We start from the raw sequence: 6,826 nt of genomic DNA on the forward strand, positions 1-6,826 counted from the left end.
TGGCTACAAACAAAGGTAAGAAAGTCTGAGGTGGCTGAGAGTAAGAACTGAATTCAGTTACCACCATCCCCGGCCCAGCTGCCTCTGTTGTGCTAACTGATATGTCAACCATTCTTTAAACTATCAGGAACTGAAAGAAATGTATTTCAATTTCCTAAAAAGCCACTGAGTTAACTTAAATTTTGAGTTTCAGGTGATTTTACTCATCCATACATGTTTGTTTACTTAGAGCTTTCAAGGTGTATGTTTGTAGTATGATAAGCATCTAGGTTATCTGAACACATCCCTTGGTTTTATCTTCTAACCAGAATGAGATCATTATACAATTATTAACTTGGGTCTTCCAAATGAAAACAAGGACAGTAAGAAGTTTCAATTATAATAAAGTATATGATGTTTCATGGATTGTAAAGAAGAGAAGCAAATGAAATAGGAGTTAAAGAGGAAGGAGGTGTTATTTTGACCTTACTATGTCAGAGAATGCTTTATGTAAAAATAAGTTGGTATTTTTCCTGCATGTTGAATAATAGTTATGCCTTGGGAATTTGGTGTTGATAAGGGGATGGGCCTCTAGATAGAAGGACCATTCATTTACCATCAAATGAATGGTCAGGATCTATTGGAGAGTGAATGGGGGCAGATTTAATAATTACAACAAAACGATGAAAACACTGGGACTGTTCTGGGTAAATTGGCAGGTGGTCAGTCAAACTACAGAGGAAGGGGTACAATAGCTAGCTCCATTGGCTACAGCAAGGGAAGAGAATAGTAAAAAAATAAAATGAGAAAAGGGCATTGGAATCATATTGTGAGGACCTTGAATGTCAGGCAGTATTTTATGGACAAGGTCTAGTCATGGAAAATTTGTGAATAGGTGGATGCATGATATAAACTAAACTGTCTTCCAGAGAGATGAATTTGACAGTAGAGAGTAAGATGAATGGAAGGGGGCAGATACTGGAAATATTTACTTGATATGGCCATGATTTCTCTTCCATATACAAGACTTTCTTAGAGAATTTGCCTCATCCACAGTAAATAAGGATAGCACCATGTATCTTTATTTTTCCTGATCACATCTGATAGAACCAGGGATGGACATAGGGCTTTTGTTGGTCCAGTGAGATATTTTCCTCTCAGAAATGTGGAATTGGTACTAGAAAATGGGTTGTTAAACTGTGGAAATTCATCTTTTTGGAATTCTTGAAGTGGACCATGAGCAGAAGGATGAGTCTAGCAGGAAAGCAGTTGTGTGTGGAGAGAGACTAATGCTGCAAATGTGCAAAGTGAAGCAGGTATGTGAGAACAAGTGTGCATGTGTATGTGTGAGAGAGAGAGAGAAAGAGAGAGAAAGAAGGGAGGGTGGAAAGGATAGCATAGGAGGGGAGGGGAGGAATGAGAGATGTTGCCTAATGGCTTTGAGGTCCTGGAATAGCTCTTGTACGTCATGCTCTATAACATTCCTCTGTGTTGTCATTGTTAACTATTTTTGTTTTAATATAATTTGATTCAGTTTATTTTCCATGAAAACAAATGAGCTCTAAGATAAAGTAGGAATAGTTTGCCAGTAAGTCCCACATATTGATTCTAGATCTGCATTTTTGAACACAAAACAAATCTCCTCCTTCTTATAATAGCCCTTCAAACATTTTAAGACAGCAATAATGCCTATTGCTGTTTCCTACAGTTTCCTCTTCTTCAGGCTAAATATTTCTTTCTTTAGCAACATCTGTTTCATCATCTGTTTCTTTTTAAAGATGACACTCAAAATTGATCACCTTATTTCAGAAATCTTCTAACCAGTACAAAAATAGTCAACCTATGGCCTCAAAACCCTCTTTTCACTTTGCATCCCTTGACTTCAGAGGTAAAAAAATTAAAGCACTTCCTGTCCCTGACTCTCTTCCTGCTATAGGAGTGGGGGTGCAGAGGAATTGTAGCATGTTTAACTAAAATGTAGGAAGAAGTCCCAATAATACTTCTTCCTGAATAAAAGGGCAAACATTTACTCGGAGAAGGATCTTTTATTTTTATCTTGTCTGGGGTGAGGACATAATGCTTAAAAGTTGATATGGTTTGGCTGTGTCCCCACCCAAATTTCATCTTGAATTGTAGCTCCCATAATCCCTACATGCTGTGGGAGGAACCCAGTGGGAGGTAATTGAATAATGGGCATGGGTTTTTTTAATGCTGTTCTCATGATAGTGAATAAGTCTCATGTTATCTGATGGTTTTATAAATGGGAGTTCCCCTGCACACGCTGTCTCTCTTGCTTGCCACCATGTAAGATATGACTTTGCTCCTCCCTCATCTTCCACCATGATTGTGAGGCCTCCCCAGCCGGGTTGGACTGTGAGTCCATTAAACCTCTTTTCCTTTATGAATTACCCAGCCTTAGGTATGTCTTTACTAGCAGCACAAGAACGGATTAATACGAAAGTGTAGCTCCACTCATGCAATTATAAGGATGTGTATGCTGATGCCAGAAAATAGAGGGAGCCTAGGCCCTGAATTCTGTCACTGAGCTGGCATAGCCTCTATGGACTGCCATCACCACACTACTTGTTGCAGGAAATAATAAGCACCTTTTTGTTTAAAGCAATCTAGTACATTTTTCTGTAACTTGCATACAAATCATAATTGATAAACTTCCTAAGGCCTGGATATGATACTTTTTGTAAATATGATTTAAGATGATATGGGCCTTTAAATCATCTGTATCATATAAACACTGTGATTCATTCAATCCCAGTGAAATTTTTCCTAATTTTCAAATTTGTCCTCTGTGATAAGTATTTATAATTTCAAATTGTAAAACACAAAAATAATTTTACTCAATTTCTGAAAGACCTGTATACCTGTTTTTCTTTCCTATGCTATTAAAAAAGAAGAAAAATCAACATCTAATTAGTTGATATAGAAAAACATGGCAGAAAATTTGCAAAGCTCTAAGGCTAGATTGTAGGGTAGGACAAACAGAAGAATAAACCAGGATTTAAACAGTTTTCTTTTCATAAGGAAAATAAAGCATATTCCCAAGTAAGTAAGGATAAAGCAGGTTGAGTGAAACCATGCTCTGAAATAATAATTAGTACAATTTAAGGTCTATAAATGTTTTCTACCCTTATCCTACAATGGCATAGAGTGACTCTAGTCAAGTAGAAATGAGGGTGTGTATGTATGTGTTCTGTTTAAAGAGTATCCAAGACGAAGTCCTACCCAACTCTGGTTCCATGTAGTGTATATATGGCTTTAGTAGGTGTAGAAATTCCCCTTCCCAGAAAGGAGAACGAAGGAGACCTGCAAGTAAAAGGCCAAATAGGAATGTTTAGGTCAGGAGTCACTGTTGACCCTGTGGGCATCAGCAGCAGGTGTAGGCAAGTGTATTAAGGCTCAGGGAACACCAGTAGATGCAGAGGGAAAAGAAACCTTCACCCAAAAATTGAGTGCAGCAACACAACTCAGAGAGACCAGTGAGGAGCTGAGGACTGAAAATGTGTCAGGGACCTCTCACTCCTGCCACCATAATGATTTCTAGAAACCTCATTGCTTAGAAAGTACTTGGGAAGAAAGGAGAAGGTGAAGGGATGGGAGATGACCAAGAAATCATGTACACTTAAATGGACCAAGTTAAACTGCAGAAGGTTAAGCTTGAAACAGAAGTAGACTATGTTACTTAGAACGGGTCTTTTTTTCCCATTACTGTTCAAAGAAATAGGGGTTTAAAATTAGATTTCATTTCCTAATGTAATTACATTTTAAATCATATCTGATTTATAATGTGTAAATTTTAAAGTCACTTTAAGTACAGATACTTGATTTAAGAAAGAGACATGTACAAAGTCAGATGAGAGTTTGAGAGGGGAGAGCTCACTTGTAGTTGGGAGTTTAAAAGGTGACATTTGAGCAAAGCCATAAAGGATGTATATGATTTTTAATGGGAGAGAAAGGAAGAGTGAAGAAGGGTATTTTAGAGGTATGACGCTGGAGTAGAGGAACAGGGCCAGCAAGGGAAAAGCAAGAAGCTTGTTGGTTGGAGGATATGTATGTTGACAAAAGCCTAAAGTTTCAAAATTGGAAAGGACTTTAGAAATGTAAATTTTTGAAATCTGGTCTTCTCATTTTACAAATGAGAGCTCCATAATGTCATGCTCACATTGGTGGTGAGGCTTAGTCTTGGCTCTCATCAGCAAGCACAGGTGAGTTCTTGATTTTCTATGACACCCTGCCAGAATTTCAGAGAGGAATAATGAAGGCTGTTATTTCACTGGCTCTGCTAAGTCACTGAATGTTTATGAGAGGATTTTAAGAAAATCAATCTGGTTGTAGAGTAAAAGGAAAGACTCAGGAAAGAAACAGATGGATTGAGGTCCAAGAGAAGTGCAGTTGTTCAGGGAAGAGATAACAGAGCTAGGGTGGAGCAGTTGAAATAATTATGATTTTTGGATTATAACTATCATTTCTCACTAGGTTATTTCTTGAGGTTCTCTGGTTTTCTAGTGCCTAGAATAGTGTTCAGGAACCTTGAATGGACTGTTTAATAAATGAGTGAGTAAACCATGAAGTTAGTGGCCCTAGAAATGCAGAAGGAAGTGTAAATGAAAAAAAAAAAACAAAACTTCTGTGTCTCTTTATAGAACTTTTGTGGCTTCTTCAAAGGATAAATGTTGAGATTGAAGGAGAAATGTTAAGTTAGTTTGGACCTACTGGGTTTGATGTAGAGCAGTGTATTCTATGTGGATTTCTCCATCAGGCCATTGGAATGTAGACCTGGAGCTATGAGAAAAGTTAGGACTACAGATTTATAGATATTGGAAAAAAAAATCAGAAATATGGTGCCAGGAATTTTAAAGCTCTACACAGGGCTTTTCACATAACTAGCAAAATGAAAGCTGGTCCTTCTCCCAGCAAAGTGGATTGTGCCCTCCATCGAATATTTAGAACTTTCCTATCTTACATGCTAATCTCTTGTTCCGTATTTTTGTTTTGTTTTGTTTTTGGGTTTTTGTTGTAGTATTTTTCAGCACACATGTGAAAGTTCAGTAATCTTAACTCAGTGGTCATAGTCAGCTAAATTCTGAAACTGAATAATGCATGGGTGTGGTGCTGTTTACTGGGACAAGTGGTTTATTTTATTGCCTAAATTTCGAATCCTTTAATATGTTTCCTAAGAAGTAATCTGATTTGGAAAATTATTGCAAAAATAAAACTAGAAGAACAAGAATTAAACCTATGTCGGTCAGTTGAAGTGAATTATTGTGTATCCATTTTTCTAGAATACATTTACTAATAGGAAATCAGTGCTTACCAATCTATACTAAATAAGTGTTGAACAAATATTTAAGTTACTAGTTTGAAGATGTGCTAGCATTGCAGCCTGTATGCCTGAGTCCTGCTCTTGATAGGGAGAAAAGAAAGAAAGAAGTGAATGAAATGAATAGCAGCCCACAAAGAAAGTTCAAGGAAAGGACTGTTTTTATATGTTTTTTAAAGATGGGAGACCTCACATCAGCAAACAGCATTACAGCTATTGTCACATCCCAGACGTTTATTGTGTGGAATTAATGGCAGCAGTGAGTGGAAATGTTTTAGGCTGACTTTAACGTCACAAGCCCCAGACTATGGATAAGCCGAGAGGCTTCACAGATCATCCTTTGAGAACCACCAGTCTGATGGCATCAACATTGACCTTGATGTCAAGGGACTCGCATTCTTGTTATGGTTCTGTCTGTGGCTAACCATATGTCCTGGGGAAAGTCATTTAGCGTCTGCTTTGGTTTCCTGTCTGAATACCTGACCCTTCCTGCTTTATGGGGATGTTGCAAAATGAGTAGAGAGAGGGTATGAGAGAATGCTTTGTATTCTTATAATAAAGGTGCTCTGTGATTCTAAAGGATTATTATTAATTCATCCAGAATAAAGAGTATAAACTAAGCTGAACAATAAATAGACCTGATGAAAGTGCTCACAGTCTCCTGCTTTGCATAACACAAATCTCTGCCTTGGCTGCTGTTAGCACCAAATGATTCCAGCTACTTGTTCCAAAAGTTTAATCAGTGATTTTATGTGATGGCACATTTGGTAATGTTTAAAAGAACGTGCATAAAGATGAAACAAATGTTATCTGGGACAAGTTGATCCAAGGATAGGAGTTTTATAATTAAGAACAGTATTTTACACACCACCACCACCACAAGCACCCAAACAACTGATTAAACAATGGAACAGTAATCAAGTGCAACCTGATGTTGGATTGTTGCGCTTAAAGATTAGCACCATAAACAGCCAGCAGCAACATGTTAGCCTACAAAGGACTGAAGAATCTTGGGGCAAAACTTTAATTTGTGGCTAATGACTTAATCCATCTCACGTAATTTCAAAGTCAGGAAATCTGAGGAAATAAATATACGAGAGATTGAAGACCCAAAAATAAAAGCCATGCAACTTAAACCCTCAACAGTTAAATTTATATTTAACAGTGATTAAGTACTGGGATCATATAAAGGGCTGTAATTTCATCAGGAGGCATGAAAATGGCTATGTTCTTTTTTTAAAAAAACTAAACTAAGCAGATTTAATGTTTTCCTAAGAAAGGAAGCAAAGTTCAACTGTTAGCAAGTCACAAACGATTCTAGTTGGCTTATGGTGGACTACATAGAAACTTATTTTTAAGGGAGTGAATAAAAACATTTTTATTGGGTACTTCCTACAATATCATTGAATCTAAAAGTTTGTGATTTAGAAGTTAACTATCCAAATTATATAAACAGGAAAATTTTCTCCCTAAACTAGTTCATTAAAGAGTTAAAATGAAATTAACAATCTG

Source organism: Macaca fascicularis, chromosome 11 (genome assembly GCF_037993035.2).
Source record: "Macaca fascicularis isolate 582-1 chromosome 11, T2T-MFA8v1.1".
NCBI lineage: Eukaryota > Metazoa > Chordata > Mammalia > Primates > Cercopithecidae > Macaca > Macaca fascicularis.